The sequence below is a fragment of the Rhyacophila brunnea genome, unplaced genomic scaffold (genome assembly GCF_057557595.1).
Source record: "Rhyacophila brunnea isolate RB1 unplaced genomic scaffold, BYU_Rbru_1.0 scaffold_13, whole genome shotgun sequence".
Classification (NCBI taxonomy): domain Eukaryota; kingdom Metazoa; phylum Arthropoda; class Insecta; order Trichoptera; family Rhyacophilidae; genus Rhyacophila; species Rhyacophila brunnea.
In genome coordinates, this window is record NW_028232785.1 from 13679917 (window position 1) to 13691475 (window position 11559).

The 11559-nt window shown below is 33.7% G+C and overlaps 1 long non-coding RNA gene across 1 annotated transcript; it reads right to left on the reverse strand.

Moving 5' to 3' along the window:
- Positions 1–385: 385 nt before the first annotated feature.
- Positions 386–6587, reverse strand: LOC147076557 (uncharacterized). Its single transcript, XR_015069648.1, has 4 exons — positions 6366–6587; positions 4697–4852; positions 2514–2669; positions 386–1975 (listed from the first exon to the last, which is right to left on the reverse strand). It is a non-coding gene; the product is annotated as an uncharacterized LOC147076557 (long non-coding RNA).
- Between the last annotated feature and the right edge of the window lie 4972 nt (positions 6588–11559).

Here is an 11559-nt window from a genome sequence, read left to right on the forward strand (position 1 = left end):
TAGCAAACTATGAATTCTTTTTAAATTAGAAGGGTACATAAAGAAACTACTATTAAATAAATCAGGCCTGGAAACTAATTTGGATATATTGCTCAGATAAAATTAGATTCATGGCTATTTCAAAATGAGATTTTTGATCATTTTTGGAGCAGTGGTAAAAATTATGCAAAAAATAGAAATACTTAGTTAAAAAATAATGCAATTATACAAAATATTTGAAAAATTACAACATTCCTCGAAAACTAATAAACATTTTTTCATCTAATAAAATGAAAGAATGTGTGAACTTTTATAAAATTACATTAAAATAGAACTTTAAAACAGTTTTCACTTTGTATAAAGTCATTTAAAAAATATTCTCTCGGTGAAATAACAAGATTCATTTCATTCATCGTTTTCAAGGCTTTATTTAACTTTTTTTACAAGAAACTTAAAAGAAAGATTTTTTTCTCTACTCGAATAGATGAAAAATGCCAAAATATTAGGTATATCAAAAACACAATCAATATGTATATATATTCTATACTAGCAAGAAAATATCCAGAAGAAGACACCAGATCTCATACATGAGATTGTAGATTTATCAAATTTAAATGACTGTCGAATATTCAACGACATCATCTCATCGACAATTTTCGTGATTTTAGGTTACTAGATATTATACATGAGTAATTGCATCACATTTAAATGGTTTTTCGCCAGAATGAGTCATTTTGTGTAATTCGATTTGAATGGAAGTTTTACATGAGAAATTACATTTATTACATACAAATGGCTCACCGGAATGAGTCTTTTTGTGTGATTTCAAATTACCAGATAATCTACATGAGTAATTGCATTCATCACATTTAAATGGTTTTTCACCAGTATGAATCATTCTGTGTGATTTCATTTGACTAGATGTTATAGATGAGTAATTACATTCATTACATGCAAATGGCTTTAAGCCTGAATGAGTCATTTTGTGTAATTTCAAACTACTAGATGATGTACATGAGTAATTACACTCATCGCATTTAAGTGGTTTTTCACCAGTATGCATCATGATGTGTAATTTCATTTGGCCAGATGTTATACTTGAGAAATTACATTCACTACATTTAAATCGCTTTTCACCGGTATGAGTCATTTTGTGTACTTTCAAGTACTCGGATTGTTTACAAGTGTAATCGCATTCGTCGCATTTAAATGGTTTTACATCAGTATGAATCATCTTGTGTGATTTCATTTGACTAGATGTTATGCATGAGAAATTACAATCACTGCATACAAATGGCTTTTCACCAGAATGAGTCATTTTGTGTAATTTTAAGTTTCTAGATGAGAAACTCGAGTACTTGCATTCTTCGCATTTAAATTGTTTTTCACCAGAATGACTCATTATATGTAACTTCAAGTTACTAGATGTTATAGACGAGTAATTGCATTCTTCGCATTTAAATGGTTTTTCACCAGAATGTGTCATTTTATGAATTTTTAAGTTACCAGATCTTAGACACGAATAATTGCACTCATCACATTTAAATGGCTTTTTACTAGACTGAATTATTTTGTTTGTTTTTGATTTTGAAGATGAGATATTAGATGCATTGCTTTTGAAAGGCGTTAGACCAATAGATAAATTGCTATTACCACGTTTAAATTGTGTTACACCGATCTTGATATCGTGGATTGATTTTTCATGCAACGCTTTGTGAAAGTTGAGCAATTGTAATGATGCAAAAACTCCATAGCATATACTGCACGCAAAATTATAATCATGAAAATGTTTTTTTTCCAACTCTATAACAGCTACTAATTCGGGGATCGATTTATTAACGGGTACTTTTGTAGAGCTTTCGCTGTATTCCTCGAGTTCTTTTTTAATATTCTGTCTATCAATGTTTATGTAGTCGGCAGTTTCCTTTATTTCTGACATACAGCCGGTCGATTTAAGATTTGCTGCGCCAGCCATTACGGTGGTAGCAGGGATGACCTAAAAATACACACAAAATTTTTCAAAGCAATTTTCCGGGTAATATAAATGTGAAGCAGTCTAGCAAGCTACACATCCGCTATACATCCGCAGCAGTATAGCCGGTCTACACATATCGTTTTTCAATTTGTGTTGAGCATGAGTATGGACCTAATAGGTAGAGCATGTAGCCAGCATCTATTTCTCGTAAAATTAAAAATATGTTAATACAAATCTCCACTCTGTGAAGGCCCATATTATTCAATTAGGATCGGCATAGTCAAAGTATAGGTATAGTGAAACAGTTGTTTTGTAATAGAACCTCCGGAACTCAATGCAATCCAAAGAAAGCCATAAACAACAATTATAAATCCTTTAATGTTTACAGCAATGTAATGTTTAATTTTTATGAATAAGCCTTTGCGAGATCGAAGTCGGTACGCGAAAACTCAATAACATAACAACCTTTTTTATAGACAACGAACAAAATACAAATACAACACACTGTTTTAGGTAGGTACCTACATAGTATTTCGAATAAAAGTAAGTAAGAACCTACCCCTTTCACTGGCTTATATTCCGAATATGAGCAACTTGGTTGAGGATCTTCATAATTGAATGTGGCCGATGCATCTTCAGTAAATTCTTTCTTGATGTCAACTTGGTAAAAATCGGGCTCCAATTTTATATGTGGTATTTCTATTGTTTGGCGATTCTGAAAAAAACAATATTGAATGTTGGAAATTTAAGCATAAATGGATTATTGCTTAATTTTAATGTTTCACACTCAAAAAATATAATTTTATTTTTTTAGCTATTCTTCCAATTTTTCACCCAGAATCCAAGAAGAGCCATTTTTTCATACATTCTTCATAAATAAATGTTACCTATGTATCAGAAGCTCAGAATGCAAGTCCAACTTTTTTGAAGTTGAAGGTTCAGATGTATTATGAACATATTAATTTCTGCCACGTACCTACAGTCACAGTAAGCTGCCGCTATGGGAAGAATTGTATAATATCGTTTTCTTGGTATTTAAAATGTTATCAGACTGATGCTCTGATTATTATTATATTATATTATTAAAAAATTAAAACAAACTACAAGTTCTAGACCATATCAAACAAAATGGTTTGATAAAATGGTGTGATTGAAAACAATAGAACAACTCGTGAGCCTAATACTACAAGGTTCTAAGTGTTCGTCCTTGAAAAAACAAACCCAGCAAAGAAGTAGTATTCTAAGCTGCCTCATTGTTACTTTTGTTTCTCCAAGGACAAACACTTAGAACCTTGTAGTTCTCCACTCGCGAACTGTGTGTGTAATTTGCCATGTAAACAATTTTATCAAAATTCAGGACCGGATTCGTCAGATTAAATAAACATTCTAAAATTATACAATTGATTTCCAAGTGGATAGTAACCAAGTTTAGTAAAGCGGCTTTAATGATAAGTTTGCGTCTATATATTTTATTCGACACAACTATTTTTAACAATCGGTAAATGAAGTTTTGTACTTAAATTATACATACATTATTCCTATATCGACAAATACTATTATTATTTCTTTATGTTTTTTAGTATTATGAGGGATACAAATAAATTTTCTCTAATAATAAATGTTCTTTTATGGATATATTTTGAAATATTAGTTAGTTAGTTAGTGACCCACAAGCTAGTACTAAAAAGATAATGAACAAAATTTGACCCATTTCTTAAAAAAGTTCGCCATCCCTGCTCTAGGCTGTGAAATTTACGGTTAGTTCATTTTTTATAGTACGAAATAGATTCTGATGGTCGGTTGACTGAAGTAGGGTGGAAGTATACTAGAACATGAGCACCTCTTTCATTTCGTTTCAATATGTATGGTCTTATGATACTATTTTTGATGTAACTTGTTATACAATAATATATGAATCGTTTATAGCGACTCAGGATATAGGAAATACCAATAATAATTATGCTGCGATGATGACGTCAGTTGCTGTCAAAAGCTGGTACTGCGATAAATCTAATCTATGGTTTCGTCATTCTGCAGAATATATTGAATGATCACTATATCTATAAATTCAACTACGAAAAGTGCCAACTACAATTTATTAGTATTTTGAATTATTATACAGGATTCATGGATAATATTTTGAACAGAATATAGCCAGCAGAACAAAAATAATAGACGTAAACACTAGACATAGATAATAAATCAATATAAAATCTATACAAAAAAATACAAAGTGCATACGTTTTGACGTGAGTCGAATATACGTAGGCATGCAGAACAAAATAAAAAAGGTTCACTGAGACATGCGATCGCCGATGTAGCGAGGTACGTGGGAGGTGACTTCATTGTGATTTCGGCATATTTTGCTAACTGACAATGTTCGTTTAAGGGTTCAAAATATGCTATGGGGTGGGAGAATCAGTTTGATAACATGTTAAAAAGGTAACAAGAAAACTGTTATCATACACTTTTTCCCGTAGCGGCAGCTTACTGTGACAGCGAGTCAGAAACTCAATTCAATCCAAAGAAAGCCAAAAATAACAATTCTAAGTCACTCAATGTTTACAGCAATGTAATGTTTAATTTTTATGGATAAGCCTTTGCGAGAGAAGTAGGTACCCTAAAACTCGATAGCAAAATAACCTTTTTTATAGACAACGAACGGAAACAAATACAACACATTATTTTCGGTACCTATATTGTATAGTATAGTAGTTCGAATAAAAGTAAGTAAGAGCCTACCTCTTTTACTGGCTTATATTCCGAATGCGAGCAACTTGGTGGAGGATCTTCATAATTGAATGGGGGCGCTGTATCTTCAATAAACTCTTTCTTGATGTCAACTTGGTAAAAATCGGGCTCCAATTTTATATTAGGTATGTCTATTGTTTGACGATTCTGAAAAAAACAATATGGAATATTGTTAAAGTAAAGTCAAGCATATTTAGGATTATTGCTTAATTATCACACTCAAAAAATATAGTTTTAATTATTTTTGGCTGTTCTTCCAATTTTTATATCCGACGGAATACCCTCCGAAATACATTTTTTCATCCAGAATCCCAAGTTCAGACATTATTTCATACATTCCTCATAAATAAATGTTACCAATACAGCAGTGCTCAGAATACAAGTCCAACTTTTTGACGTTGAAGGTTCAAAATAATATATTATCACATAGGTACATAATGTCACAATAAGCTGCCGCTACGGAGTAAAAGTGTGTAATGTCGTTTCTCTTGGTATTTAAAATGTTATCAAAGTGTTGGTTCTACCCCGTAGCACATTATGAATTTTTAAACGGACAAGAAGAACAATGACGTCACCTAAAGATAAAGTATTTGAGCCTTAAACGTCATTTAACATGGAGATTGCTCCAGGAGTATATATTGCATAGCGGAAGCATTATATCCTGGATGCTATACCTAATAATGTTCAAATAATTGTAAACTGTCTAATAATATCGATGCGGCGTTGACTCTATTCCGATGAAAAAATCGGTAATGTAGGTAAATGACCACATGACCTTCTATAGCTTTCTTTTTAAACCAAACCCTACCTAACCTAACCTAATCTACCCAAACCTTACCTTAGTGTGTGATAAAGATGCATCGAAATAAATGAAAATATCAACTTTTAAATTAACAATTTATTATCAGTGAAAAGCATCTGCGCAGCGTCATATTTGGATTAATAAAGCCTGAGCAAGTCTTTTACACAAGCAACGAGTGGTCCACTGTTCACATCTCAAAATCAGATCCCAGATTGCTTGACATAATATTGATTCGCCCTTTCTAGTTTCAAATTGAATTATAAAAAACTCTCAAATCAAATATATTATATCAATGTTATTTATAAATAATAATATAGACATTTATGTTATTCATCAGCTGACAAAGTCAGACTAATCCTTCACATAAAAACTGGTGGTAATATCGATTTCCAAAACATATGTAGCATTGATCTAGGTATGCATTACATTTGTAGGTGTGTTAATGCTAGTGTAGGTATTATATATCATGTAACTCATCTATCCAAATCAAAACATTCCCTGTGTCAAAACAGCTGGATATATCGATTTGTATTAACATTTTAAAACTCGTATTTTTATTCGCAGTATATCCAACAGACGCGTCAGTATGAGAACTCTATATAACAAGACAGGTCATCAATAGACAACAACGGGAGGGACGGAAAAGGTAGTACCAGTCGTTGTGAATGTATCGGCTTTCTACTTGAGTCGGCAATGATCTGCGCCAACAGAAAACGGTACCTATTTAACATAATTAAATGCATGGTATAAACTGTTTCTGACAAAAAAAAGTTAAATGGCTATGCTGTCATCTTTTTTACAACCAACAACACACAAAACGACACAAATGAAGATACAACTCACTTGAAAAAAACTAACCTCAAAAGCGGAACCAGAACCGTCAGCATCCTCTTGCTTTATATAAGTATTAATCACCGGGTTATTTCGCTGGGGAAAGCGCATCTGGCCTTCTGCACCAGATTCCAATTCATCCGATTCGCATTTTACGTCCATTTTTCGAATCAAAAGCTTACGTTAGTGAAGATTATCGTAGCAGCTTAAAAACGTGCAGGGTAGTGCCGCGTGGCTTTGTTACAGTGTTGCCATCTTTTCAAAATGAAATTATGGTACAAAGCCTCCAAAATTATAGTATATTTATTTTATGGGGAAAAAATATAGTACGCGTTGTCATCTGTTGAAAATGTATTTATTGGTTGTCAGAAAAAAAATAACGGAGAATTTGAGAAACTCCGAGACCTCTTTTTATTTAGGCACCTTTTCCAACCAAAAATGCTTACAGACTTTCAAGAAATTTCATTTTAAAATAAAGGGATTTTTTTTAAAGTTCTTTAAATCTTCCTATATTGCGAAATAATAGTACTTTGCACCAAATTATCGAACGAAAATGTCGAAATTTAAGTACTTTTTACATATTTTTTCTGACATTCAAAATTATAGTATTTTGGGCGTACTATACCAGCTGTTTTATATCGTACATAGTACGCGGACCAAAATTATAGAACAAATCATAGATGTATTAAATAAAAACAGGGGCATAGAATCGGCTTTCTCATACAACTGAATGAACCAGGCCAACAGTACCCGATTACTTACGAAAAATAGTGACGCGATAAAAAAAAATCAGGGCATCACGGAGGATTTACTTTGGTCATTATAATGTACTCATATAATATAATATTAACGGGGAAATTTTGCCGCAAATTGATTAGGTACCAGCCTGCGTCACCATACTTTCATAATATGACCTTATAACCTGCCGCCCCTAGGTACAAATATTATAATTATAGTACGGTTGGCAACACTGGTAGTAGGGCTTTTTTCTACACTTGCGTTTGTTTTTATGCCGATTCAAAAATAAATTACGTCACCTAATTGTTTCAAACGCGCAAACTACCTACGCTGTTTCTGGGCGGAAGACATTTCTGGTTCTCAAGCGTAAATCGCGATGGGACTCGCGCCTTGTTAACAGGCTCATAAATTGAGTCCGGTTACTCGACACAGGCAACCGACATTCCATTCGAGTCCAGTCTCTCGGTTATATTAACATCTCGGTAATCATCAGTCAGTTCATCGATATAGTAAATTTCATTAGTACATCCGTACGGGTCTAGGACGATTTGGCACCGGAACTACTGGACGCCACGGAATTCGAAAATAAATAGACGTTAGGTACTTATAGGTACTTTTAAAAAAAATATTTAATATTATTACCTATTTATATTATGATTTAATAGTTGGTGAGAATGTAAATATGCAGACGTAAACAATGATTTAATGGTGCAATAATATGTTTAAGTTTTAACGAAAAAAGAGTTATTATTTTATATAAAGACTTAGGCATGGTAATTCTCAATCCGCAATAAAGAATACGTCATTATGTTAAGAGTAAAATGAATTAAAACTACTAAGTAGTAGATAGAAACTGATTAAAATACCTCGTCTACGTTCTGTATACGTGTCTACGAGAGTGCGGCGTCCAATTATTGTTCAGAGTCCATTCGTCCCATTCCCCATCCGTACCCACGATTATAACATCAATCATTGTCATCATCATCATTGTCTTTATTTATTCTTGTGACAATAAAATATAAACTCTCCTCGAAACATTCGATCACCTACAGGGGCGCACCCAGGGGGGGGGGGGGCAGGGGGCCTTGGCACCCCCCAAAAATGAAAATTATCAGAATGATTTTTAAACATTGAAATTGAAAGCCAATAAACTATAACCTTTGGGCTTAGACAAATAAAAACATGGCATAAAAAATTATTTGTAATAATTCTCCAGCACCCTTTAAAAAATTCTTAGATTTTAATTTCTAACAAAAATTTCGAAACACTTATGTCAGGTTTTTTTAGAAACCCAATCCCTAATAGAACTGTCAAAAAATTCTCGGTGTCCACCCGAATTCCGGAGTGGTGTAGGACATGGCTGGGGAGGGCTGACAGGGCTCCAGCCTTGGGGGCCCGGGCTGTGGGGGGCCCAGCGTGTCGGTTTACGAGATAAGTGAGATAACCATACATAATAAATTAGCTTTAATAGTAAAAAAAAGTCGCCTGCGGGGCTATTATACTTCATGACCATGAACATTTTCAATTACTCAATATAATTGTGCAATATATTTTTTGATTATTATGTGTCAATACTCGACAGCTCCATTATTAAAGTAGATGTATTAAAAATCGCCAATAATTCACTGTATAAGTACCTACCCTTAATTTTAATTAAAAAATAATTTGAAAAACGTTAATGTAGTGTTTCACACTGCCTTTAATCTTAGCGGTAGGTAAGGGGCCCACCAAATATCCTAGCCTGAGGGCCCGTTTCAGGATGTGGGGACCTAGGTTTCTATTGCACCGAGTGCAATAGACAAAAGACCGATAAACGAGAAATTAGGCTGTGAAGAAGAAATGCCTATGGGACTAATTTACGTTCTCCTCCTTGCCCCCCCCCCCCAATATTAAATCCTGTGTTCGCCACTGATCACCTACGACTTTATCTTCACACATCTCATCATTCCCCAAATACGCTTTTTAGTTTTAGTTGCAAGTAATGTCCACAAATAAAAACCTTATACATTTAAATAAAAATATCAACTTTTGTGATGATGAACATTTATATAAACTCTGGAAAGGAAAAAAGGGCGTACTCCACACAAATCGAATTTTACAGGTGGCACAGAGACGTTTTTGTTATAGTTTTTGGTCAAAGTTAAAATACGAAATAGCCATAATTTTGAAGCGCATGATAATAATTAATAAATTGGCTTTTATATTCCCCATCAGGTAATAATAATTATTGACTTAATTAAAAAAAAAAAAAAAAAATTGATGGTTAAGTCGTTTTTCCCACGTCGCTTCGTCTTTTTTTCTAAATTAATAGCAAAATTTATATGACAAAGCCACATTTTTGTAGTTTATTAAATCCTTTAGACACAATGTGTATTTATTCCTGTACGACGTTATTATGATGTATTTTTTTTTTTTTTTGAAAAAACAGAGTTACGCCCTTTTTTCCCCTCTAAGGTCGATTTCGAACAATTTGTTGGACATGAATTGACTCATGGGATGTTTTCAGATGTTTATAGCCGTTTCAGACGGGACACTTGTGTGGCGCCACCGGCGTGGCGAGATACCACATTTACACATAATTCAATGGTGCATTCAGACGGGGGAAACTCCGTCGCTGTAGGATTGGTTTGTCGAATAGACCAAATGTTCAGGAGCACCAAATGTTCAGTCAAAAGCAAATTTCATAATCCTATAAGTTGGTATTTAAATACATGGAGATATTTAAATTGTTATTTTACAGCATATAAATGATGTATTCATTACCATTACAAAGTAGTATCCATTTAGATATGGAAAAACATTCTCCATTAAAAGATCACTTTCGACAAAAATGGATATTCGACAAACCTACACTTTTCCGTCGGCGGCTAAATTCTCAAGGCGCACTTTTTTATATTACCGCAGCCAGTTTTTATGTTTCCATTGAGCTTATTTTTATCTCGAGAATATGCGTTGACTCATTCACTATTGGGGCCTTCATAAATATAATACAAAGGCCCCTTTATTAGAATGCAAAGGCCTTCTATATTACATAGCTACGGGTATGACATGAGTGGGCATTCCTTAATCCTTAGGTATGTACCAGTTGATCACTTGCAGTTGAATTGGGAGTATTCAGACGGATCACGAATTCCCAATCAATTTAATTTTCGTCTGCGTACTAGGTACAATATAAAACAGGTAGGTATATGCCCAAAGTACTATAATCTCGCAATATAAGAACATTTTTTGAAAAAACCCGGGAAAAAATTGCTCAAAAAACGTAAAAAAAAACACTTGACTTTGATAATAAAATGAAATTTATTGAGTTCGTCTGTAAGCGTTTTGGCAGGAAGAAATATCTAAATAAAAAGGGGTCTCGGAGTTTCTCAAATTCTCCGTTATTTTTTTCTAAGCATCAAAAAAACCTATACATTCATTTTCAAAAGATGACAACGCGTGCCTACTATAATTCCCCCTCAAATACTATAATATTGGAGGCCCGAACAGTCTGTACTAAATTCCACTTTGAAAAGATGGCAACATTGCGACAAAGCCACACGGCCACTCCCCTGCACGTTTTAAAGCTGCTACGATAATCTTCACTAACGTACGCCTTTGATTCGAAAAATGGACCTAAAACGTGAATCGGATGAATTGGAATCTGATGCAGAAGGCCAGATGTGCTTTCCCCAACGAAATAACCCGGTGATTAATACTTATATAAAGCAAGAGGATTCTGACGTTTCCGGTTCTGCTTTTGAGGTTAGTTTTTTGAAGTCAAATAAATTTTCATTTGAGTCGGCTTATTTTTGCGGTAGTGCAGCGCCATCTTTAGATTAATAAAGCCTGAGCATATCTTTTTGCACAAGCATCTAGTGACTGTTCAGCTGTCAAAATCAGATCCCAGATTGCTTGACATATTGATTCGCCCTTTCTCGTTTCAAATTGATATTATAAAGAGTTCTCAAATCAAATGTATTAACTATCAGTGTTATTTAGAAATAATATACATTCCTGTTATTCATCAACTGTCAAAGTCAGACTAGTCAATCATACAAAAACCGGTGGTAATATCAATTTCCAAAAAATATCTAGCATTGATCTACGCATTTCATTTGTGGAAGGTGTGTTAATGCTAGTGTATTATTTATCATCTAACTCATCTATCCAAATCAAACCAATCCCTGTGTGAACACGACAGACGCGTCAGTATGAGCACTCAATAGAACAATGACAGGTCATCTTTAGACAACAACGGGAGGGGCGGAAAAAGTAGGACCAGTCGTTGTGAATGTATTGGCTTTCTACTTGAGTCGGTAATGGGTGCTGTCATTACAAATGTATTCTAGCTTATCTGTATGTAAGCGTTTCAATTATAAAAGCGAACATATTAAACTTTTAAACGGATTACTTTTTTTTTGTTGCACAAAGACACAAATACATGCTTCAAACAAGACTTATATGTTACCTACCTATAAAAAAGATGACCGCATAACCATTT